This window comes from Apodemus sylvaticus, chromosome 20 (genome assembly GCF_947179515.1).
Source record: "Apodemus sylvaticus chromosome 20, mApoSyl1.1, whole genome shotgun sequence".
Taxonomy (NCBI): domain Eukaryota; kingdom Metazoa; phylum Chordata; class Mammalia; order Rodentia; family Muridae; genus Apodemus; species Apodemus sylvaticus.
Window position 1 is genome coordinate 59,292,896 of NC_067491.1, and position 26,856 is coordinate 59,319,751.

Genomic DNA, 26,856 nt, shown 5'->3' on the forward strand with positions numbered 1-26,856 from the left:
CCTCTCGAAAAAATATGTCAGAATACCACGTTTTAAGGAAATCCCGCATAGTGCGAAATTATCTTCTTTTTCCTAAACAACACATTTTACCTCTAAAAGGTTTGATGTTGCATGTTTGTCTAAGTGTGTAGCCTCAGAAGAGAACGCACAGGAGAGTTTCTCTCAAAAGAATATGTAAGAATACCATGTTACAGGGAAATACAGTGTTGCAGAATAAAGACAAATACTTACATCTTAGCAATACTTAAACTTTACGAGAATAAATAACGCATCGTACAATATTATCTTGTATTCCCAAAACAACACGTTGTAACTCAAAAGATTTGGTGTTGCGTGTATGTCTAAGCATGTAGTCTCAAAAGAGAATGCACAGGAGAGTTTTCTCTCGAAAAAAATATGTCAGAATACAACGTTTTAAAGAAATCCTGCATCTTGCTAAATTATCTTGTTTTACCTTATCAACACATTGTAACTCGAAAAGCTTTGGTGTTGCGTGTATGTCTAAGCATGTAGCCTCAGAAGAGAACGTACAGGAGAGTTTTCTCTCGAAAAAATATGTTAGAATACCACGTTACAAGGAAATATTGTGTTGCAGAGTAAAGACAAATATGTATGTATTAGGAATACTTAAACTTTACAAGAAGAAATAACGCATCGTACAAAATTATCTTGTATTTCCTAAACAATGCGTTGTAACTCGAAAGGATTTGGTGTTGCTTTTATGTCTAAGCGTGTAGCCTCAAGGGGAACGCACAGTAGAGTTTTCTCTCGAAAAAATTTGTCAGAATACCATGTTTTAAGGAAATCCCGCATCTTGCGGAATTATCTTGTTTTTCCTAAAGAACACGTTGTAATTCGAAAAGCTTTGGTGTTGCGTGTATGTCTAAGCGTGTAGCCTCAAAAGAGAACACACAGGAGGCTTTTCTCTCAAAAGAATACAAAAGGATACCATGTTACAAGGAAATACAGTGTTAGAGAGTAAAGTCAAATACGTATGTATTAGAAATACTTAAACTTTAAGAGAAGAAATAACGCATCGTACAAAATTATCTTGTATTTTCTAAACAACGCGTTGTAACTGGAAAAGATTTGGTGTTACATGTATGTCTAAGCGTGTAGCCTCAAAAGAGAATGCACAGGAGAGTTTCCTCTCAAAAATATATGACAAAATAACACGTTTGAAGGAAATCACGCATCTTGAGAAATTATCTTGTTTTTCCTAAACAACAGGTTGTAACTCGAAAAGCATTTTTTGTTGCGTGTATGTCTAAGCATGTAGCCTCAGAAGACAATGCACAGGAGAGATTTCTCTCGAAAGAATATGTAAGAATACCACATTACAAGTAAATACAGTGTTGCAGAGTAAAGACAAATACGTATGTGTTAGAAATACTTAAACTTTATGAGAAGAAATAACTCATCGTAAAAAATTATCTTGTATTTCCTAAAAAGACTTTGTAAGTCGAAAAGATTTGGTATTACATGTATGTCTAAGCTGTTAGCCTCAAAAGAGAACGCACAGGAGAGTTTTCTCTCCAAAAAATATGTCAGAATACCATGTTTTAAGGAAATCCCGCATCTTGCGAAATTATCTTGTTTTTCCTAAACAACACATTGTAACTCGAAAAGCTTTGGTATTCCATGTATGTCTAAGCATATAGCCTCAGAAGAGAAAGCACAGGAGAGTTTTCTCTCGAAAAAATATGTAAGAATACCACGTTATAAGGAAATACAGTGTTGCAGAATAAAGACAAATACGTACGTATTAGAAATACTTAAACTTTACGAGAAGAAATAACGCATCCTGCAAAATTATCTTGTATATCCTAAACAACGCGTTGTAACTTGAAAATATTTGGTGGTGCGTGTATGTCTCAGCATGTAGCCTCAGAAGAGAACGCACAGGAGAGTTTTCTCTCGAAAGAATATGTAAGAATACCACGTTACAAGGAAATACAGTGTTGCAGAGTAAAGACAAATACGTATGTATTAGAAATACTTAAACTTTATGAGAAGAAATAACGCATCTTACACAATTATCTTGTATTTCCTAAACAACGCGTTGTACCTGGAAAAGATTTTGTGTTGCGTGTATGTCTAAGCATGTACCCTCAAAGGAGAACACACAGGAGAGTTTTCTCTCGAAAAAATATGTCAGAATACCACGTTTTAAGGAAATCCCGCATCTTGCGGAATTCTCTTGTTTTTTCCTATACAACACGTTGTATCTCGAAAAGCTTTGTTGTTGTTTGTATGTCTAAGCGTGCAGCCTCAAAAGAGAACTCACAGGAGTGTTTTCTCTCGAAAGAATATGTAAGAATACCACGTTACAAGGAAATACAGTGTTGCAGAGTAAAGACAAATACGTATGTATTAGAAATACTTAAACTTACGAGAAGAAATAATGTATACTACAAAATTATCTAGTATTTACTAAACAATGCGTTGTAACTCGAAAGGATTTGGTGTTGCGTGTATGGCTAAGTGTGTACCCTCAAAGGGGAACGCACAGTAGAGTTTTCTCTCAAAAAAATATCTCAGAATACCATGTTTTAATGAAATCCCGCATCTTGCGGAATTATCTTGTTTTTCCTAAACAAAACGTTGTAACTCAAAAAGTTTTGTGTTGCGTGTATGTCTAAGCATGTAGCCTCAAAAGAGAATGCACGGGAGAGTTTTCTCTCAAAAGAATATGCAAGAATACCACGTTATGAGGAAATACAGTGTGGCAGAGTAAAGACAAATACGTACGTATTGGAAATACTTAAACTTTACGAGAAGAAATAAGGCATCTTGAAAAATTATCTTGTTTTTCCTAAACAAGACGTTGTAACTCGAAATGATTTGGTGTTATGTGTATGTCTAAGCCGGTAGCCTCAAAAGAGAACGCACAGGAGAGTTTTCTCTCCTAAAAATATGTCAGAATACCACGTTTTAAGGAAATCCTGCATCTTGGGAAATTCCCTTGTTTTTCCTAAACAACACATTGTAACTCGAAAAGCTTTGGTATTGGGAGTATGTCTAAGCATGTAGCCTCAAAAGATAACGCACAGGAGAGTTTTCTCTCAAAAGAATATGTAAGATTACCACGTTATAAGGAAATACAGTGTTGCAGAGTAAAGACAAATACGTACATATTAGAAATACTTAAACTTCAGGAGAATAAATAGCGCATCATACAAAATTATCTTGTATTTCCTAAACAACGAGTTGTAACTCGAAAAGATTTGGTGTTGCGTGTATGTCTAAGTGTGTAGCCTCAAAGGACAATGAACAGGAGAGTTTTCTGTCGAAAAATATGTCAGAATACCACGTTTTAAGGAAATCCCAATTCGTGCGAAATTATCTTGTTTTTACTAAACAACATGTTGTAACTCGAAAAGCTTTGGTGTTGCGTGTATGTCTAAGCGTGTAGCCTCAAAAGAGAACGCACAGGAGAGTTTTCTCTCGAAAGAATATGTCAGAATACCACGTTAAAAGGAAATACAATGTTTCAGAGTAAAGACACTTAAGAACGTATTATAAATACTTAAACTTTACAAGAAGAAATAACGCATCATGTAAAATTATCTTGTTTTTCCTAAATAAAACGTTGTAACTCGAAACGATTTGGTGTTGCGTGTATGTCTAAGCTTCTAGCCTCAAAAGAGAACGCACAGGAGAGTTTTCTCTCGAAAAAATAAGTCATAATACCACGTTTTAAGGAAATCCCGCATCTTGCGAAATTATCCTGTTTTTTCTAAACAACATGTTGTAACTCGAAAAGCTTTGGTGTTGCGTGTATATCTAAGCAAGTAGCCTCAAAAAAGAATGCACAGGAGAGGTTTTCTCTCGAAAAAATATGTCAGAATACCTCGTTTTAAGGAAATCCCGCATCGTGCGAAATTATCTTGTTTTTCCTAAACAACATGTTGTAACTAGAAAAGCTTTGGGTGCTGCATGTATGTCTTAGTGTGCAGCATCAAAAGAGAATGCACAGGAGAGTTTTCACTCGAAAGAATATGTAAGAAATAACACGTTATAAGGAAATACAGTGTTGCAGAGTAAAGACAAATAAGTACATATTGGAAATACTTAAACTTTATGAGAAGAAATAACGAATCGTGAAAAATTATCTTGTTTTTCCTAAATAACACATTGTAACTCGAAAGGATTTGGTGTTGCGTGTATGTGTAAGCTTCTAGCCTCAAAAGAGGATGCACAGGAGAGTTTTCTCTCGAAAAAACATGACAGAATACCACGTTTTAAGGAAATCCCGCATCTTGCGAAATTATCTTGTTTTTCCTAAACAACACATTGTAACTCAAAAAGCTTTGGTGTTGAATGTATGTCTAAGCGTGTAGCCTCAGAAGAGAATGCACAGGAGAGTTTTTCTCTCGAAAGAATATGTCAGAATACCACGTTACAAGGAAATACATTGTTGCAGAATAAAGACAAATACGTACATATTAGAAACACTTAAACTTTACGAGAAGAAATAAGGCTCCATAAAAAATTATCTTGTTTTTCATAAATAATACGTTGTCATTCGAAAAGATTTGGGTGTTGCCTCTATGTCTAAGCTTGTAGCCTCAAAAGAGAACGCAAAGGAGAGTTTTCTCTCGAAAAAATATGTCATAATACCACGTTTTAAGGAAATCTCTCATCGTTCGAAATCATATTGTTTTCCCTAAACAACAAGTTAAAATTCGAAAAGATTTGGTGTTGCATGTATGTCTAAGCTTGTGGCCGCAGAAGAGAGCGCACAGGAGTGTTTTCTCTCGAAAAAAATATGTCAGAATACCACGTTTTAAGGAAATCCCGCATCGTGCGAAATTATCTTGTTTTTCCTAAACAACACGTTGAAAACTCGAAAAGCTTTGGTGTTGCGTGTATGTCTAAGGGTGCAGCCTCAAAAGAGAACGCACAGCAGAGTTTTCTCTCGAAAGAATATGTAAGAATACCACGTTTTAAGGAAAGCCTGCATCTTGCGAAATTATCTTGTTTTTCCTTAACAACACATTTTAACTCAAAAATCTTTGAGGTTTCGTGTATGTCTAAGCGTGCAGCCACAAAAGAGAACGCAAAGGAGAGTTTTCTCTCGAAAGAATATGTAAGAATACCAAGTTACAAGGAAATACAGTGTTGCAGTGTAAAGACAGATGCGTACGTATTAGAAATACTTAAACTTTACGAGAAGAAATAACGCATCATGCAAAAGTGTCTTGTGTTTCCTAAACAACACATTGTAACTCGAAGAGATTTGGTGTTGTGTGTATGTCTAAGCATGTAGCCTCAAAAGAGAATGCACAGGAGAGTTTTCTCTCGAAAAATTATGTCAGAATACCACATTATAAGGAAATCCTGCATCGTGCGAAATTATCTTATTTTTCCTATACAACTCGTTGTAACTCGAAATGCTTTGGTGTTGCGTGTATGTCTTAGCGTGCAGCCTCAAAAGAGAATGCACAGGAAAGTTTTAACTCGATAGAATATATAAGAATACCACGTTATAAGGAAATACAGTGTTGCAAATTAAAGACAAATACGTACGTATTGGAAATACTTAAACTTTATGAGAAGAAACAACGCATCGTGCAAAATTATCTTGTTTTTCCTAAGTAACACGTTGTAACTCAAAAAGATTTGGTGTTGCGTGTATGTCTAAGCGTGTAGCCTCAAACGAGAACCCACAGGAGAATTTTCTGTCGAAAAAATATGTCAGAATACCACGTTTTAAGGAAATCCCGCATTGTGCGAAATTATCTTGTTTTTCCAAAATAACACGTTGTAACTCGAAAAGCTTTGGTGTTGTGTGTATGTATAAGCATGTAGCCTCAAAAGAGAAAGCACAGGAGAGTTTTCTCTCGAAAGAATATGTAAGAATTCCACGTTATAACGGAATACAGTGTTGCAGAGTAAAAAAAAAAAAAAAAAAAAAAAAACGTACGTATTAGAAATAATTAAACTTTAAAAGAAGAAATAACACATCATGCAAAATTATCTTGTTTTTCCTAAACAACACGTTGTAACTGGAAAAGATTTTGTGTTGCGTGTATGACTAAGCGTGTAGCCTCAAAAGAGAAGGCACAGGAGTGTTTTCTCTAGAAAAAATATGTCAGAATGCCACGTTTTAAGGAAATCCAGCATTGTGCGAAATTATCTTGTTTTTCCTAAACAACACATTTTCACTCGAAAAGCTTTGGTGTTGGGTGTATGTCTAAGTGTGTAGCCAGAGAAGAGAATGCACAGGAGAGTTTTCTCTCGAAAGAATATGTCAGAATACCACGTTACAAGGAAATAGAGTGTTGCAGAGTAAAGACAAATACGTACGTATTAGAAATACTTAAATTTTATGAGAGGAAATAACGCTACGTACAAAATTATCTTGTATTTACTAAACAACAATTTGAAATTCGAAAAGATTTGGGGTTGTGTGTATTTCTAAGTTTGTATCTGCAAAAGGGAACGCACAGGAGAGTTTTCATTCGAAAAAATATGTCAGAATACCACGTTTTCAGAAAATCCCGCATCTTGCTAAATTATCTTGTTTTTCCTTAACAACACGTTGTAACTCGAAAAGCTTTGGTTTTATGTGGATGTCTAAACGTGGAGCCTCAAAAGAGAACACACAGGAGAATTTTCTCTCGAAAAAATATGTAAGAATACCACGTTATAAGGAAATACAGTGTTGCACAGTAAAGACAAATACGTACATATTGGAAATACTTAAACTTTATGAAAAGAAATAAGGCATCATGCAAAATTATCTCGTTTTTCCTAAACAACACGTTGTAACTCGAAAAGATTTTGTTTTACGTGTATGTCTAAGGTGGTAGCCTCAAAAGAGAACGCATAGGAATGTTTTCTCTCGAAAAAAAATATGTCAGAATACCACATTTTAAGGAAATCCCAAATCGTGAGAAATTATCTAGTGTTTCCTAAACAACACGTTGTAACTTGAAAAGCTTTGGTGTTGCGTGTATGTCTTAGCGTGCAGCCTCATAAGAGAATGCACAGGAGAGTTTTCACTCGAAAGAATATGTAAGAATACCACGTTATATGGAAATACATTGTTGCAGATTAAAGACAAATACGTACGTATTGGAAATACTTAAACTTTATGAGAAGAAATAACGCATCATAAAAATTATCTTGTTTTTCATAAATAATACATTGTCCCTTGTCTCCTTGTACTAAGCTCAAATCCAAATGGATCAAGGACCTCCACATAAAGCCAGACACTCTGAAGCTAATAGAAAAGAAATTGGGGAAGACCCTTGAGGACATCGGTACAGGGAGAAAGTTTTCTGAACAGAACACCAATAGCGTATGCTCTAAGAGCAAGAATTGACAAATGGGACCTCATAAAATTACAAAGTTTTCTGTAAGGCAAAGGACACCATCAAGAGGACAAATCGGCAACCAACAAACTGGGAAAAGATCCTCACCAATCCTACATCAGATAGAGGGCTAATATCCAATATATATAAAGAACTCAAGAAGTTAGACTCCAGAAAACCAAACAACCCTATTAAAAAATGGGGGTACAGAGTTAAACAAAGAATTCTCACCTGAAGAACTTCGGATGGCGGAGAAACATCTTAAAAAAATGCTCAACTTCTTTAGTCATTAGGGAAATGCAAATCAAAACAACCCTAAGATTTCATCTTACACCAGTCAGAATGGCTAAGATTAAAAATTCAGGAGACAGCAGGTGTTGGAGAGGGTGTGGAGAAAGAGGAACCCTCCTCCACTGCTGGTGGGGGTTGCAAATTGGTACAACCACTCTGGAAATCAGTCTGGCGGTTCCTCCGAAAACTGGGTACCTTACTTCCAGAAGATCCTGCTATACCACTCCTGGGCATATACCCAGAAGACTCCCCACCATGTAATAAGGATACATGTTCTACTATGTTCATAGCAGCCCTATTTGTAATTGTCAGATGCTGGAAAGAACACAGGTATCCCTCAACAGAAGAGTGGATGCAAAAAATTTGGTATATCTACACAATGGAGTACTATTCAGCCATTAGAAACAATGAAATTATGAAATTCTTAGGCAAATGGATGGAGCTAGAGAATATCATACTAAGTGAGGTAACCCAGACTCAAAAGGTGAACCATGGTATGCACTCACTAATAAGTGGATATTAACCTAGAAAACTGGAATACCCAAAACATAATCCACACATCAAATGAGGTACAAGAAGAAAGGAGGAGTGGCCCCTGGTTCTGGAAAGACTCAGTGAAACAGTATTCAGCAAAACCAGAACGGGGAAGTGAGAAGGGGTGGGTGGGAGGACAGGGGAAGAGAAAGGGGTTTGCGGGACGTTCGGGGAGTGGGGGGGCTAGAAAAGGGGAAATCATTTGAAATGTAAATAAATTATATCGAATAAAAAAAAAAGAAATAACATATTATTTAAATCAATAAATGAGAAATAATATGTTCTAAAAAAAAAGAAGTCAGTAGTCAAAAAAAATAATAATACATTGTCATTCGAAAAGAATTGGGTGTTGCGTGTATGTCTAAGCTTCTAGCCTCAAAAGAGAATGCACAGGAGTATTTTCTCTGGAAAAAAACATGTCAGAATACCCTGTTTTAAGAAATCGGGCATTGTGAGAAATTATCTTGTTTTCCTAAACAACACATTGTAATTTGAAAAGGTTTGGTGTTGCGTGTATGTCTAAGCGTGTAGCCTCAAAAGAGAACGCACAGGAGAGTTTCCTCTCGAAAGAATATGTAAGAATACCACGTTCTAAGCAAATACAGTGTTGCAGAGTAAAAGACAAAATACGTACGTTTTAGAAATACTTTAACTTTACGACAAGAAATAACGCATCATAAAAAATTATCTTGTATATCCTAAACAACACGTTTTAACCTGAAAAGATTTGGTGTTGCTTGTAAGTCTAAATGTGTAGCCTCAAACGAGTACCTACAGGAGAAATTTCTCTCGAAAAAATATGTCAGAATACCACGTTTTAAGGAAACCCCTCATCCTGCGAAATTATCTTGTTTTTCCTAAACAACACATTGTATCTCGAAAAGCTTTGGTGTTGCGTGTATGTCTAACCGTGCAGCCTCAAAAGGGAATGAAGAGGAGAGTTTTTCTCTCAAAAGAATATGTAAGAATACAACCTTATAAGGAAATAGAGTGTTGCAGATTAAACACAAATACGTACTTATTAGAAATACTTAATATTTATGATAAGAAATAATGCATCGTGCAAAATTATCTTGTTTTTCCTAAACAACACGTTGTAACTCGAAAGGATTTGGTGTTGCGTGTATAACTAAGCATGTAGCATCAAAAGAGAACGCATAGGAGAGTTTTCTCTCAAAAAATATGTCAGAATACTATGTTTTAAGGAAATCCAGCATTTTGCGAAATTATCTTGTTTCTCCTAAACAACACGTTTTAACTCGAAAAGCTTTGGTGTTGCGTTTATATCTAAGTGTGTAGCCTCAGAAGAGAACGCACAGGAGAGTTTTCTCTCGAAAGAATATGTCAGAATACCACGTTACAAGGAAATACAGTGTTGCAGAGTAAAGACAAATACGTACGTATTAGAAATACTTAAACTTTATGAGAAGAAATAATGCTCCATACAAAATTATCTTGTATTTCATAAACAACAAGGTGAAATTCAAAAAGATTTGGTGTTGCGTGTATATCTAAGTTTGTAGCCACAAAAGAGAATGCACAGGAGAGTTTTCTCTCGAAAAATATGTCAGAATACCACGTTTTAAGGAAATCCCGCATCACGCGAAATTATCTTGTTTTTCCTAAACAACACGTTGTACCTCGAAAAGCTTTGGTGTTGTGTGTAGGTATAAGGGTGCAGCCTCAAAAGAGAACGCACAGGAGAGTTTTCTCTAGAAAGAATATGTAAGAATACCACGTTTTATGGAAATTGTGCATCTTGCGAAATTATTTTGTTTTTCCTTAGCAACACATTGTAACTAGAAAAGATTTGGTTTTGCGCGTATATCTAAGCGTGCAGCCTCAAAAGAGAATGCACAGGAGAATTTTCTCTCGAAAGAATATGTAAGAATACCACATTACAAGGAAATACAGTGTTACAGAGTAAAGACAAATACGTACGTATTAGAAATACTTAAATTTTAAGAGAAGAAATAACGCATCGTACAAAATTATCTTGTATTTCCTAAACAACACTTGTAAATCGAAAAGATTTGGTGTTCCGTGTATGGCTACGCATGTAGCCTCAAAAGAGAACACATAAGAGAGTTTTCTCTCGAAAAAATATGTCAGAATACCATGTTTTAAAGAAATCCAGCATCGTGCGAAATTATCTTGTTTTTCCTAAACAACACGTTGTACCTCGAAAAGCTTTGGTGTTGCATGTATGTCTAAGCGTGTTGCCTCAAATGAGATTGAAGAGGAGAGTTTTCTCTGGAAAGAATATATAAGAATACCACGTTATAAGGAAATACAGTGTTGCAGAAAAAAGACAAATATGTACGTATTAGAAATACTTAAAATTTACAAGTAGAAATACCGCATCGTGCAAAATTATCTTGTTTTTCCTAAACAACACGTTGTAACTTGAAAAGATTTGGTGTTGCGTGTATGTCTAAATGTGTAACCTCAAAAGAGAACTCACAGGAGAATTTCCTCTCGAAAAAATGTGTCAGAATACCACGTTTTAAGGAAATACCGCATCATGAGATATTATCTTGTTTTTCCTAAACAACACGTTGTAACTCGAAAAGCTTTGATGTTGCGTGTATGCCTAAGCGTGTAGCCTCAAAAGAGAATGCACAGGAGGGATTTCTCTCGAAAGAATATGTAAGAATTCCACGTTATAACGGAATACAGTGTTGCAGAATAAAGACAAATACGTACGTATTAGAAATACTTAAACTTTACAAGAAGAAATATCGCATCATGCAAAATTTTTTGTTTTTTCTAAACAACACGTGGTAACTCGAAAAGATTTGGTGTTGCATGTATGAATAAGCGTGTAGACTCAAAAGAGAATGCACAGGAGAGTTTGCTCTAGAAAAAATATGTCAGAATACCACTTTTTAAGGAAATCCAGCATTGTGCGATATTATCATGTTTTTCCTAAACAATACATTTTAACTCGAAATGCTTTGGTGTTGCGCGTATGTCTAAGTGTGTAGTCTCAGAACAGATTGCACAGGAGAGTTTTCTCTGCAAAAAAATATGTCAGAACACCACGTTACAAGGATATACAGTGTTGCAGATAAAGACAAATATGTACATATCTGAAACACTTAAACTTTACGAGAAGAAATAACGCTCCGTACAAAATTATCTTGTATTTCCTAAACAACAAGTTGAAATTCGAAAAGATTTGGTGTTGCGTGTATGTCTAAGCTTGTAGCCGCAAAAGAGAACGATCAGGAGAGTTTTCTCTCGAAAAAAAATATGTCAGAATACCACATTTTAAGCGGATCCCGCATCGTGCGAAATTATCTTGTTTTTCCTAAACAACACGTTGTAACTCGAAAAGCTTTGGTGTTGTGTGTATGTCTAAGGGTGCAGAATCAAAAGAAAACGCACAGGAGAGTTTTCTCCCGAAATAATATGTAAGAATACCAGGTTATAAGGAAATACAGTGTTGCAGAGTAAAGACAAATATGTACTTATCAGAAATACTTAAACTTTACGAGAAGAAATAACGCATCGTGCAAAATTATCTTGAATATCCTAAACAACACGTTGCAACTCGAATAGATTTTGTGTTGCGTGTATGGCTAAACGTGTAGCCTCAAAAGAGAACCCACAGGAGAATTTTCTCTCGAAAAAATATGTCAGAATACCACGTTTTTAGGAAATCCGGCATCGTGAGAAATTATCTTTTTTGTCCTAAAATACACGTTGTAACTCGAAAAGCTTTGGTGTTGCGTGTATGTCTAAGCATGTAGCCTCAAAAGAGAACACAGAGGAAAGTTTTCTCTCAAAAGAATATATAAGAATACCACGTTAAACGGAAATAGAGTGTTGCAGAATAAAGACAAATACGAACATATTAGAAATACTTACACTTTACAAGAAGAAATAACTCATCGTACAAAATTATCTTGTATGTCCTAAACAACACGTTGTAACTCGAAAAGATTTGGAGTTGCGTGTATGTCTAAGCATGGAGCCTCAAAAGAGAATGCACAGGGGAGTTTTCGCTCGAAAGAATATGTAAGAATACCACGTTATAAGGAAATACAGTGTTGCAGACTAAAGACAAATACATAAGTATTGGAAATACTTAAACTTTATGAGAAGAAATAACGCATCGTGCAAAATTATCTTGTTTTTTCTAAATAACACGTTGTAACTCGAAAAGATTTGGTGTTACGTGTATGTCTAAGATTCTAGCGTCAAAAGAGAACACACAGGAAAGTTTTCTCTCAAAAAACATGTTAGAATACCCTCTTTTAAGGAAATCGCGCATCGTGAGAAATTATCTTGTTTTTCCTAAAAAACAAGTTGTAACTTGAAAGCTTTGGTGTTGCGTGTATGTCTAAGCATGTAGCCTCAAAAGAGAACGCATAGGAGAGTTTAATCTCGAGAGAATATGTATGAATACCACGTTATAAGCAAACACAGTGTTGCAGAGTAAAGACAAATATGTACGTATTAGAAATACTTAAATTTTATGAGAAGAAATAACGCATCATACAAAATTACCTTGTATATCCTAAACAACCCGTTGTAACCTGAAAAGATTTGGTGTTGCTTGTAAGTCTAAATGTGTAGCCTGAAAAGAAAACCCACAGGAGAATTTTCTCTCGAAAAAATATGTCAGAATACCACGTTTTAAGGAAATCCCGCATCATGCAAAATTATCTGGTTTTTCCTAAACAACACTTTGTAACTCGAAATGCTTTGGGGTTGCGTGTATGTCTAAGCTTGTAGCCTCAAAAGAGAATTAAGAGGAGAGTTTTTCTCTCGAAAGAATATGTAAGAATACCACATTATAAGGAAATACAGTGTTGTAGATTAAAGACAAAAACTACGTATTAGAAATACTTAAAATTTATGAGAAGAAATAACGCATTGTCCAGAATTATCTTGTTTTTCCTAAACAACACGTTGTAACTCGAAAAGATTTGGTGTTGCGTGTATGTCTAAATGTGTAGTCTCAAAAGAGAACCTACAGGAGTATTTTCTCTCGAAAAAATATGTCAGAATACCACGTTTTAAGGAAATAACGCATCATGCGAAATTATCTTGTTTTTCCTAAACAACACGTTTTAACTCGAAAAGCTTTGGTGTTGGGTGTATGTCTAAGCGTGCCGCCTCAAAAGAGAATGCACAGGAGAGTTTTCTCTAAAAGAATATATAAGAATACCACGTTAACAGGAAATAGAGTGTTGCAGAGTAAAGTCAAATACGAACATATTAGAAATACTTAAACTTTCCCTCGAAAGGATATGTAAAAACACCACGTTATAAGGAAATACAGTGTTGCAGAGTAAAGACAAATACGTACCTAGTGGAAATACTTAAACTTTACAAGAAGAAATGATGCATCATGCAAAATTATCTTGTTTTTCCTAAACAACACGTTGTAACTCAAAAAGTTTTGGTGTTGCGTGTATGACTAAGCATGTAGCCTCAAAAGAGAACACACAGGAGAGTTTTCTCTCAAAAAAAATATGTCATAATACCACCTTTTAAGGAAATCCCGCATCTTGCGAAATTATCTTGTTTTTCCTAAACAACAGGTTGTAGCTCAAAAAGCATTTGTGTTGCGTGTATATCTAAACGTGTAGCCTCAGAAGACAATGCACAGGAGAGTTTTCTCTCGAAAGAATATGTAAGAATACAACGTTACAAGTAAATACAGTGTTGGAGAGTAAAGAAAAATACGTATGTATTAGAAATACTTAAACTTTACGAGAAGAAATAACTCATCGTACAAAATTATCTTGTATTTCCCAAACAAGACATTGTAACTCGAAAAGATTTGGTGTTACGTGTATGTCTAAGCTGGTAGCCTCAAAAGAGAACGCACAGGAGAGTTTTCTCTCCTAAAAATATGTCAGAATACCACGTTTTAAGAAAATCCCACATCTTGAGAAATTACCTTGTTTTTCCTAAAAAACATGTTGTAACTCGAAAAGCTTTGGTATTGCGTGTATGTCTAAGCGTGCAGCCTCAAAACTCACAGAAGAGTTTTCTCTCGAAAGAATATGTAAGAATACCACGTTACAAGGAAATACAGTGTTCCAGAGTAAAGACAAATACGTATGTATTAGAAATACTTAAACTTTACGAGAAGAAATAACGCATCCTGCAAAATTATCTTGTATATCCTAAACAACACGTTGTAACTCGAAAAGATTTGGTGGTGTGTTTATGTTTAAGCGTGTAGCCTCAAAAGAGAACCCACAGGAGAAATTTCTCTCCAAAAAATATGTCAGAATACCACATTATAAGGAAATCCCGAATCGTGCGAAATTATCTTGTTTTTCCTAAACATCACGTTGTAACTCAAAAAGCTTTGGGGTTGCAAGTATGTCTAAGTGTGTAGACTCAAAAGAGAACTCACAGGAGAGTTTCCTTTCGAAAGAATATGTAAGAATACCACGTTATAAGGAAATGCAGTGTTGCTGAGTAAAGAAAAATACGTACATGTTAGAAATACTTAAACTTTACAAGAAGAAATAACGCATCGTGCAAAATTATCTTGTTTTTCCTAAACAACACGTTGTAACTCGAAAAGATTTGGTGTTGCGTGTATGAATAAGCGTGTAGCCTCCAAAGAGAATGCACAGGAGAATTTTCCCTGAAAGAATATGTAATAATACCACGTTACAAGGAAATTCAGTGTTGCACAATAAAGTGAAATACGGATGTATTAGAAATACTTAAACTTTAGGAGAAGAAATAACGCATCCTACAAAATTATCTTGTATTTCCTAAACAACGCGTTTTAACTCAAAAAGATTTGGTGTTGCGTGTATGCCTAAGAGTGTAGCCTCAAAAGAGAACTCACAGGAGAGTTTTCTCTCAACAAAATATGACAGAATACCACGTTTTAAGGAAATCATGCATCTTGCGAAATTATCCTGTTTTTCCTAAACAACAGGTTGTAACTCGAAAAGTATTGGTGTTGCGCCTATGTATAAACGTGTAGCCTCAGAAGACAATGCACAGGAGAGTTTTCTCTCGAAAGAATATGTAAGAATACCACGTTACAAGTAAATACTGTGTTGCAGAATAAAGACAAATACGTATGTATTAGAAATACTTAAACTTTACGAGAAGAAATAACTCCTCGTAAAAAATTATCGTGTATTTGTTAAACAAGGCGTAGTAACTTGAAAAGATTTGGTGATGCGTGTATGTCTAACCGTGTAGCCTCAAAGGCAAACACACAGGAGAGTTTCCTCTCGAAAAAATATGTCAGAATACCACGTTTTAAGGAAACCCCGCATAGTGCGAAATTATCTTCTTTTTCTTAAACAACACGTTTTACCTCTAAAAGTTTTGGTGTTGCGTGTTTGTCTAAGTGTGTAGCCTCAGAAGAGAACGCACAGGAGAGTTTCTCTCGAAATAATATGTAAGAATACCACGTTACAGGGAAATAGAGTGTTGCAGAGTAAAGACAAATACGTACGTATTAGAAATATTTACACTTTACGAGAATAAATAATGCATCGTACAATATTATCTTGTATTTCCAAAACAACACGTTGTTACTCAAAAGATTTGGTGTTGCGTGTATGTCTAAGCATGTAGCCTCAAAAGAGAATGCACAGGAGAGGTTTCTCTCGAAAAAATATGTCAGAATACCACTTTTTAAGGAAATCCCGCATCTTGCTAAATTATCTTGTTTTTCCTTAACAACACATTGTAACTCGAAAAGCTTTGGTGTTGCGTGTATGTCTAAGTGTGTAGCCTCAGAAGAGAACATACAGGAGAGTTTTCTCTCGAAAAAATATGTAAGAATACCACGTTACAAGGTTATACAGTGTTGCAGAGTAAAGACAAATATGTATGTATTAGGAATACTTAAACTTTACGAGAAGAAATAACCCATTGTACAAAATTATCTGGTATTTCCTAAACAACTCGTTGTAACTCGAAAGGATTTGGTGGTTCGTGTATGTCTAAGCGTGTAGCCTCAAAAGAGAACTGACAGGAGAATTTTCTCTCGATAAAATATGTCAGAATACCACATTTTAAGGAAATCCCGCATCGTGCGAAATTATCTTGTTTTTCCTAAACAAGACGTTGCAACTCGAAAAGCTTTGGTGTTGCATGTATGTCTAAGTGTGTAGACTCAAAAGAGAACTCACAGGAGTGTTTTCTCTCGAAAGAATATGTAAGAATACCACGTTATAAGGAAATACAGTGTTGCACAGAAAAGACAAATACGTATGTATTAAAAATACTTAAACTATACAAGAAGTAATAATGCATCGTGCAAAATTCTCTTATTTTTCCTAAACAACACGTTGTAACTCGAAAAGTTTTGGTGTTGCGTGTATGACTGAGCGTGTAGCCTCAAAAGAGAACGCACAGGAGAGTTTTCTCTCGAAAAAATATGTCAGAATACCAGGTTTTTAGGAAATCCCGCATCTTGCGAAATTATTTTGTTTTTCCTTAACAACACGTTGTAACTCGAAAAGCTTTGGTGTTGCATGTATGTCTAAGTGTGTAGCCTCAAAAGAGAACGCACAGGAGAGTTTTCTATCAAAAGAATATGTAAGAATACCACGTTACAAGGAAATAGAGTGTTGCAGAGTAAAGTCAAATACGTATGTATTAGATATACTTAAAATTTATGAGAAGAAATAAAGCATTATAAAAAATTATCTTGTGTTTTCTAAACAACGCGTTGTACCTGGAAAAGATTTGGTGTTGCGTGTATGTCTAAGCTTGTAGCATCAAAAGAGAACTCACAGGAGTGTTTTCTCTCGAAAAAATATGACAGAATACCACGTTTTTAGAATATCCCGCATCTTGCGAAATTATCTTGTTTTTCCTAAACACCAGGTTGTAACTCAAAAAGCATTTGTGTTGCGTGTATGTCTAAGCGTGTAGCCTCAGAAGACAATGCACAGGAGTGTTTTCTCTCGAAAGAATATGTAAGAATACCACGTTACAAGTAAATACACTGTTGCAGAGTAAAGTCAAATACGTATGTATTAGAAATACTTAAACTTTACGAGAAGAAATAACTCATCGTACAAAATTATCTTGTATTTCCTAAACAAGACATTGTAACTCGAAAAGATTTGGTGTTACATGTATGTCTAGCTGATAGCCTCAAAAGAGAACGCACAGGAGAGTTTTCTCTCCTAAAAATATGTCAGAATACCACGTTTTAAGAAAATCCCGCATCTTGAGAAATTACCTTGTTTTTCCTAAAAAACACGTTGTAACTCGAAAAGCTTTGGTATTGTGTGTATGTCTGAGCGTGCAGCCTCAAAAGAGAACTCACAGGAGAGTTTTCTCTCAAAGGAATATGTAAGAATACCACGTTACAAGGAAATAAAGTGATGCAGAGTAAAGACATAAACGTATGTATTAGATATACTTGAACTTTACAAGAAGAAATAACGCATCCTGCAAAATTATCTTGTATATCCTAAACAACACGTTGTAACTCGAAAAGATTTGGTGGTGTGTTTATGTCTAAGCATGTAGCCTCAAAAGAGAACCCACAGGAGAATTTTCTCTCCAAAAAAATATGTCAGAATACCACATTATAAGGAAATCCCGAATAGTGCGAAATTATCTTGTTTTTCCTAAACAACACGTTGTAACTCGAAAACCTTGGGTGTTGCATGTATGTCTAAGTGTGTAGACTCAAAAGGGAACTCACAGGAGAGTTTTCTCTTGATAGAATATGTAAGAATACCACGTTATATGGAAATACAGTGTTACAGAGTAAAGACAAATAAGTACGTGTTAGAAATACTTAAACTTTATAAGAAGAAATAAAGCATCATGCAAAATTATCTTGTATTTCCTAAACAACACGTTGTAACTCGAAAAGATTTGGCGTTGCGTGTATGACTAAGCGTGTAGCCTCAAAAGAGAATGCACAGGATAGTTTTCTCTCGAAAGAATATGTATGAATACCACGTTACAAGGAAATACAGTGTTACAGAATAAAGTCAAATACGTATGTATTAGAAATACTTAAACTTTACGAGAAGAAATAACGCATCCTACAAAATTATCTTGCTTTTCCTAAACAACAAGTTGAAATTCGAAAAGATTTGGTGTTGCATGTATGTCTAAGCTTGTAGCCACAAAAGAGAACACACAGGAGAGTATTCTCTCAAAAGAATATGTAAAAATACCACGTTTTAAGGAAATCCCACATCGTGGGAAATTATGTTGTGTTTCCTAAACAACACGTTGTAACTCGAAAAGCTTTGGTGTTGCGTGTAGGTCTAAGCGTACAGCCTCAAAAGAGAATGCACAGGAGAGTTTTCTCTCGAAAGAATATGTAAGAATACCACGTTATAAGGAAATAAAATGTTGCAAATTAAGGACAAATACATACTTATTGGAAATACTTAAACTTTACGAGAAGAAATAACGCATCTTGCAAAATTATCTTGTTTTTCCTAAATAACACGTTGTAATTCGAAAGGATTTGGTGTTGCGTGTATGTCTAAGCTTCTAGCCTCAACAGAGAAAGCACAGGAGAGTTTTCACTTGAAAAAATATGTCATAATACCACGTTTTAAGGAAATCTCGCATTGTGCGAAATTATCTTATTTTTCCTAAACAACATGTTGTAACTCGAAAAGCTTTGGTGTTGCATGTATGTCTAAGCATGTATCCTCAAAAGAGAATGCACAGGAGAGTTTTCTCTAGAAAGAATATGTAAGAATACCATGTCAAAAAGGAAATACAGTGTTGCAGAGTAAAGACAAATACGAACATATTAGAAATACTTAAACTTTACGAGAAGAAATAACTCATCGCACAAAATTATCTTGTATTTCCTAAACAACACGTTGTAACTCAAAAAGATTTGTGTTGCGTGTATGTCTAAGCATGTAGCTTCAAAAGAGAACGCACAGGAGAGTTTTCTCTCAAAAAAAACTTGTCAGAATACCCCATTTTAAGAAATCGCACATCGTGCGAAATTATCTTGTTTTTCCTAATCAACATGTTGTAACTTGAAAAGCTTTGGTGTTGCCTGTATGTCTAAGCATGTAGCCTCAAAAGAGAATGCACAGGAGAGTTTTCTCTCGAAAGAATATGTAAGAATACCACGTTATAAGCAAATACAGTTTTGCAGAGTAAAGACAAATACTTATGTTTTAGAAATACTTAAACTTTACGAGAAGAAATAACGCATCGTACAAAATTAGCTTGTATATCCTAAACAACATGTTGTTACCTGAAAAGATTTGGTGTTGCTTGTAATTCTAAATGTGTAGCCTCAAAAGAGAACCCACAGGAGAATTTTCTCTCGAAAAAATATGTCAGAATACCACGTTTTAAGGAAATCCCGCATCGTGTGAAATTATTTTGTTTTTCCTAAACAACAAGTTGTAACTCAAAAAGCTTTGATGTTGCGTGTAACTCTAAGCGTGTAGCCTCAGAAGAGAATGCACAGGAGAGTTTTCTCTCGAAAGAATATTTCAGAATGCCACGTTATAAAGAAATACATTGTTTCAGAGTAAAGACAAATACGTACATGTTAGAAATACTTAAACTTTACGAGAAAAAATAAGGCTCTATAAAAAATTATCATGTATTTCCTAAACCACAAGTTGAAATTCGGAAAGATTTGGTGTTGCCTATATGTCTAAGCTTTAAGCCTCAAAAGAGAATGCACAGGAGAGTTTTCTCTCAAAAAAATATGTCATAATACCACGTTTTAAGGAAATCCCGCATCGTGCGAAATTATCTTGTTTTTCCTAAACAACATGTTGTAACTCGAAAAGCTTTGGTATTGCGTGTATGTCTTAGCATGTATCCTCAAAAGAGAATGCACAGGTGAGTTTTCTCTAGAAAGAATATGTAAGAATACCACGTCAAAAAGGAAATACAGTGTTGCAGAGTAAAGACAAATACGAACATATTAGAAATACTTAAACTATACAAGAAGAAATAACTCATCATACAAAATTATCTTGTATTACCTAAACAACACGTTGTAACTCGAAAAGATTTGTGTTGCGTGTATGTCTAAGCATGTAGCTTCAAAGGAGAACACACAGGAGAGTTTTCTCTCGAAAAAACATGTCAGAATACCCCATTTTAAGAAAGCGCACATCGTGCGAAATTATCTTGTTTTTCCTAAACAACACGTTGTAACTTGAAAAGCTTTGGTGTTGCCTGTATGTCTAAACGTGTAGCCTCAAAAGAGAACGCATAGGAGAGTTTTCTCTCGAAAGAATATGTAAGAATACCACGTTATAAGCAAATACAGTGTTGCAGAGTAAAGACAAATACGTACGTATTAGAAATACTTAAACTTTATGAAAAGAAATAACGCATCGTACAAAATTATTTTGCATATCCTAAACAATACGTTGTTACCTGAAAAGATTTGGTGTTGCTTGTAAGTCTAAATGTGTAGCCTCAAAAGAGAACCCACAGGAGAATTTTCTCTCGAAAAAATAAGACAGAATACCACGTTTTAAGGAAATCCCGCATCGTGCGAAATTATCTTGTTTTTCTGAAACAACAAGTTGTAACATAAAAAGCTTTGGTGTGGCGTGTATCTCTAAGCGTGTAGCCTCAGAAGAGAATGCACAGGAGAGTTTTCTCTCGAAGGAATATTTCAGAATACTACGTTACATGGAAATATATTGTTGCAGAGTAAAGACAAATACGTACATATTAGGAATACTTAAACTTTACGAGAAAAAATAAGGCTCTACAAAAAATTATCATGTATTTCCTAAACAACAAGTTGAAATTCGAAAAGATTTGGTGTTGCATGAATGTCTAAACTTGTAGACACAAAAGAGAATGCACAGGAGAGATTTCTCTCGGAAAAAATATGTCAGAATACCACGTTTTAAGGAAATTCCGCATCGTGCGAAATTATCTTGTGTTTCCTAAACAACACGTTGTAACTCAAAAAGCTTTGGTGCTGCATGTATGTCTAAGGGTGCAGCCTCAAAAGAGAACGCACAACAAAGTTTTCTCTCGAAAGAATATGTAAGAATACCACGTTTTAAGGAAATCCCGCATCTTGCGAAAGTATCTTGTTTTTCCTTAACAACACGTTTTAACTCGAAAAGCTTTGAGGTTGCGTGTATGTCTAAGAGTGCAGCCTCAAAAGAGAACGCAAAGGAGAGTTTTCTCTCGAAAGAATATGTAAGAATACCAGGTTACAAGGAAATACAGTGTTGCAGTGTAAAGACAAATGCGTACGTATTAGAAATACTTAAACTTTACGAGAAGAAATAACGCATCTTACAAAATTATCTTGTATTTCCTAAACAACACGTTGTAACTCGAAAAGATTTGGTGTTGCATGTGTGTCTAAGCGTGTAGCCTCAAAAGAGAATGCACAGGAGAGATTTCTCTCGAAAAAATATGTCAGAATACCACGTTTTTAGGAAATCCCGGATCGTGGGAAATTATCTTGTTTTTCCTAAACATCACGTTGAAACTCGAAAAGCTTTGGTGTTGCATGTAGGTCTAAGCATACAGCCTCAAAAGAGAACACACAGGAGAGTTTTCTCTCGAAAGAATATGTAAGAATACCACGTTATAAGGAAATACAGTGTTGCAGAGTAAAGAGAAATACGTACATATTCGAAATACTTAAGCTTTACGAGAAGAAATAACGCATCGTGCAAAATTATCTTGTTTTTCCTAAACAAAACATTGTAACTAGAAGAGATTTGGTGTTGCATGTATGTCTAAGCGTGTAGCCTCAAAAGAGAACGCACAGGAGAGTTTTCTCTCGAAAAATATGTCAGATAACCACGTTTTAAGGAAATCGCTCATCCTGCGAAATTATCTTGTTTTTCCTAAACAACACGTTGTAACTTGAAAAGTTTTGGTGTTGCGTGTATGTCTAAGCATGTAGCCTCAAGAGAGAATGCACAGGAGTTTTCTCTCGAAAGAATATGTCAGAATACCACGTTAAAAGGAAATACAGTGTTGCAGAGTAAAGACAAATAAGAACGTATTAGAAATACTTAAACTTAATGAGAAGAAATAACGTATCGTGCAAAATTATCTTGGTTTTCCTAAACAACACATTGTAACTCGAAGAGATTTGGTGTTGCGTGTATGTCTAAGCATGTAGCCTCAAAAGAGAATGCACAGGAGAGTTTTCTCTCGAAGAATATGTCAGAATACCACGTTTTAAGGAAATCCCGCATCATGCGAAATTATCTTGTTTTTCCTAAACAACACGTTGTAACTCGAAAAGCTTTGGTGTTGCGTGTATGTCTTAGCTTGCAGCCTCAAAAGAGAAAGCACAGGAGAGTTTTCACTCAAAAGAATATGTAAGAATACCACGTTACAAGGAAATAAATTGTTGCAGAGTAAAGACAAATACGTATGTATTAGAAATACTTAAACTTTACGAGAAGAAATAACGCATTCTGCAAAATTATCTTGTATATCCTAAACAACACGTTGTAACTCGAAAAGATTTGGTGGTGTGTTTATGTCTAAGCGTGTAGCCTCAAAAGAGAACCCACAGGAGAATTTTCTCTCCAAAAAATATGTCAGAATACCACATTATAAGAAAATCCCGTATAGTGCGAAATTATCTTGTTTTTCCTAAACAACACGTTGTAATTCGAAAACCTTTGGTGTTGCATGTATGTCTAAGTGTGTAGACTCAAAAGAGAACTCACAGGAGAGTTTTCCCTTGAAAGAATATGTAAGAATACCACGTTATATGGAAATGCATTGTTGCAGAGTAAAGACAAATACATACGTGTTAGAAATACTTAAACTTTATAAGAAGAAATAAAGCATCGTGCAAAATTATCTTGTATTTCCTAAATAACACGTTGTAACTCGAAAACATTTGGTGTTGCGTGTTTGACTAAGCGTGTAGCCTCAAAAGAGAATGCACAGGATAGTTTTCTCTCGAAAGAATATGTAAGAATACCACGTTACAAGGAAATACAGTGTTGCAGAATAAAGTCAAATACGTTTGTATTAGAAATACTAAAACTTTACGAGAAGAAATAACACATCCTACAAAATTATCTTGTTTTTCCTAAACAACACGTTGAAATTCGAAAAGATTTGATGTTGCATGTATGTCTAAGCTTGTAGCCGCAAAAGAGAACGCACAGGAGAGTTTTCTCTCAAAAGAATATGTAAGAATACCACGTTTTAAGGAAATCCCGCATTGTGCGAAATTATGTTGTATTTCCTAAACAACACGTTGTAACTCGAAAAGCTTTGGTGTTGCGTGTATGTCTAAGGGGACAGCCTCAAAAGAGAATGCACAGCAAAGTTTTCTCTCGAAAGAATATGTAAGAATACCACATTTTAAGGAAATCCCGCATCTTGCGAAATTATCTTGTTTTTCCTTAACAACACGTTTTAACTCGAAAAGCTTTGAGGTTTCATGTATGTCTAAGCGTGCAGACTCAAAAGAGAACACAATGGAGAGTTTTCTCTCGAAACAATATGTAAGAATACCAAGTTACAAGGAAATAGAGTGTTGCAGTGTAAAGACAAATGCGTACGTATTAGAAATATTTAAACTTTACGAAAAGAAATAAAGCATCGTACAAAATTATCTTGTATTTCCTAAACAACATGTTGTAACTCGAAAAGATTTGGCGTTGCGTGTATGACTAAGCGTGTAGCCTCAAGAGAGAATGCACAGGATAGTTTTCTCTCGAAAGAATATGTATGAATACCACGTTACAAGGAAATACAGTGTTACAGAATAAAGTCAAATACGTATGTATTAGAAATACTTAAACTTTACGAGAAGAAATAACGCATCCTACAAAATTATCTTGCTTTTCCTAAACAACAAGTTGAAATTCGAAAAGATTTGGTGTTGCATGTATGTCTAAGCTTGTAGCCACAAAAGAGAACACACAGGAGAGTATTCTCTCAAAAGAATATGTAAAAATACCACGTTTTAAGGAAATCCCACTTCGTGGGAAAAATATGTTGTGTTTCCTAAACAACACGTTGTAACTCGAAAAGCATTGGTGTTGCGTGTATGTCTAAGGGTGCAGCCTCAAAAGAGAATGCACAGCAAAGTTTTCTCTCGAAAGAATATGTAAGATTACCACATTTTAAGGTAATCCCGCATCTTGGGAAATTATCTTGTTTTTCCTTAACAACATGTTTTAACTCGAAAAGCTTTGAGGTTGCATGTATGTCTAAGCGTACAGCCTCAAAAGAACGCAAAGGAGAGTTTTCTCTCAAAAGAATATGTAAGAATACGAAATTACAAGGAAATAGAGTGTTGCAGTGTAAAGACAAATGCGTACATATAAGAAATATTTAAACTTTACGAGAAGAAATAATGCATCGTACAAAATTATCTTGTATTTCCTAAACAACATGTTGTAACTCGAAAAGATTTGGTGTTGCCTGTATGTCTAAGCGTGTAGCCTCAAAAGAGAACGCACAGGAGAGTTTTCTCTCAAAAAAATATGTCAGAATACCACGTTTTAAGGAAATCACGGATCGTGCGATATTATCTTGTTTTTCCTAAACAACACGTTGTAACTCGAAAAGCTTTGGTGTTGCGTGTAGGTCTAAGCGTACAGCCTCAAAAGAGAATGCACAGGAGAGTTTTCTCTCGAAAGAATATGTAAGAATACCACGTTATAAGGAAATAAAGTGTTGCAAATTAAGGACAAATACATACTTATTGGAAATACTTAAACTTTACGAGAAGAAATAACGCATCTTGCAAAATTATCTTGTTTTTCCTAAATAACACGTTGTAATTCGAAAGGATTTGGTGTTGCGTGTATGTCTAAGCTTCTAGCCTCAACAGAGAAAGCACAGGAGAGTTTTCACTTGAAAAAATATGTCATAATACCACGTTTTAAGGAAATCTCGCATTGTGCGAAATTATCTTATTTTTCCTAAACAACATGTTGTAACTCGAAAAGCTTTGGTGTTGCATGTATGTCTAAGCATGTATCCTCAAAAGAGAATGCACAGGAGAGTTTTCTCTAGAAAGAATATGTAAGAATACCATGTCAAAAAGGAAATACAGTGTTGCAGAGTAAAGACAAATACAAACATATTAGAAATACTTAAACTTTACGAGAAGAAATAACTCATCGCACAAAATTATCTTGTATTTCCTAAACAACACGTTGTAACTCAAAAAGATTTGTGTTGCGTGTATGTCTAAGCATGTAGCTTCAAAAGAGAACGCACAGGAGAGTTTTCTCTCAAAAAAACTTGTCAGAATACCCCATTTTAAGAAATCGCACATCATGCGAAATTATCTTGTTTTTCCTAATCAACATGTTGTAACTTGAAAAGCTTTGGTGTTGCCTGTATGTCTAAGCGTGTAGCCTCAAAAGAGAATGCACAGGAGAGTTTTCTCTCGAAAGAATATGTAAGAATACCACGTTATAAGCAAATACAGTTTTGCAGAGTAAAGACAAATACTTATGTTTTAGAAATACTTAAACTTTACGAGAAGAAATAACGCATCGTACAAAATTAGCTTGTATATCCTAAACAACATGTTGTTACCTGAAAAGATTTGGTGTTGCTTGTAATTCTAAATGTGCAGCCTCAAAAGAGAACCCACAGGAGAATTTTCTCTCGAAAAAATATGTCAGAATACCACGTTTTAAGGAAATCCCGCATCGTGCGAAATTATTTTGTTTTTCCTAAACAACAAGTTGTAACTCAAAAAGCTTTGATGTTGCGTGTAACTCTAAGCGTGTAGCCTCAGAAGAGAATGCACAGGAGAGTTTTCTCTCGAAAGAATATTTCAGAATGCCACGTTATAAAGAAATACATTGTTTCAGAGTAAAGACAAATACGTACATGTTAGAAATACTTAAACTTTACGAGAAAAAATAAGGCTCTATAAAAAATTATCATGTATTTCCTAAACCACAAGTTGAAATTCGGAAAGATTTGGTGTTGCCTGTATGTCTAAGCTTTAAACCTCAAAAGAGAATGCACAGGAGAGTTTTCTCTCGAAAAAATATGTCATAATACCACGTTTTAAGGAAATCCCGCATCGTGCGAAATTATCTTGTTTTTCCTAAACAACATGTTGTAACTCGAAAAGCTTTGGTATTGCGTGTATGTCTTAGCATGTATCCTCAAAAGAGAGTGCACAGGTGAGTTTTCTCTAGAAAGAATATGTAAGAATACCACGTCAAAAAGGAAATACAGTGTTGCAGAGTAAAGACAAATACGTACATATTAGAAATACTTAAACTATACAAGAAGAAATAACTCATCATACAAAATTATCTTGTATTACCTAAACAACACGTTGTAACTCGAAAAGATTTGTGTTGCGTGTATGTCTAAGCATGTAGCTTCAAAGGAGAACACACAGGAGAGTTTTCTCTCGAAAAAACATGTCAGAATACCCCATTTTAAGAAAGCGCACATCGTGCGAAATTATCTTGTTTTTCCTAAACAACACGTTGTAACTTGAAAAGCTTTGGTGTTGCCTGTATGTCTAAACGTGTAGCCTCAAAAGAGAACGCATAGGAGAGTTTTCTCTCGAAAGAATATGTAAGAATACCACATTATAAGCAAATACAGTGTTGCAGAGTAAAGACAAATACGTACGTATTAGAAATACTTAAACTTTATGAAAAGAAATAATGCATCGTACAAAATTATTTTGCATATCCTAAACAATACGTTGTTACCTGAAAAGATTTGGTGTTGCTTGTAAGTCTAAATGTGTAGCCTCAAAAGAGAACCCACAGGAGAATTTTCTCTC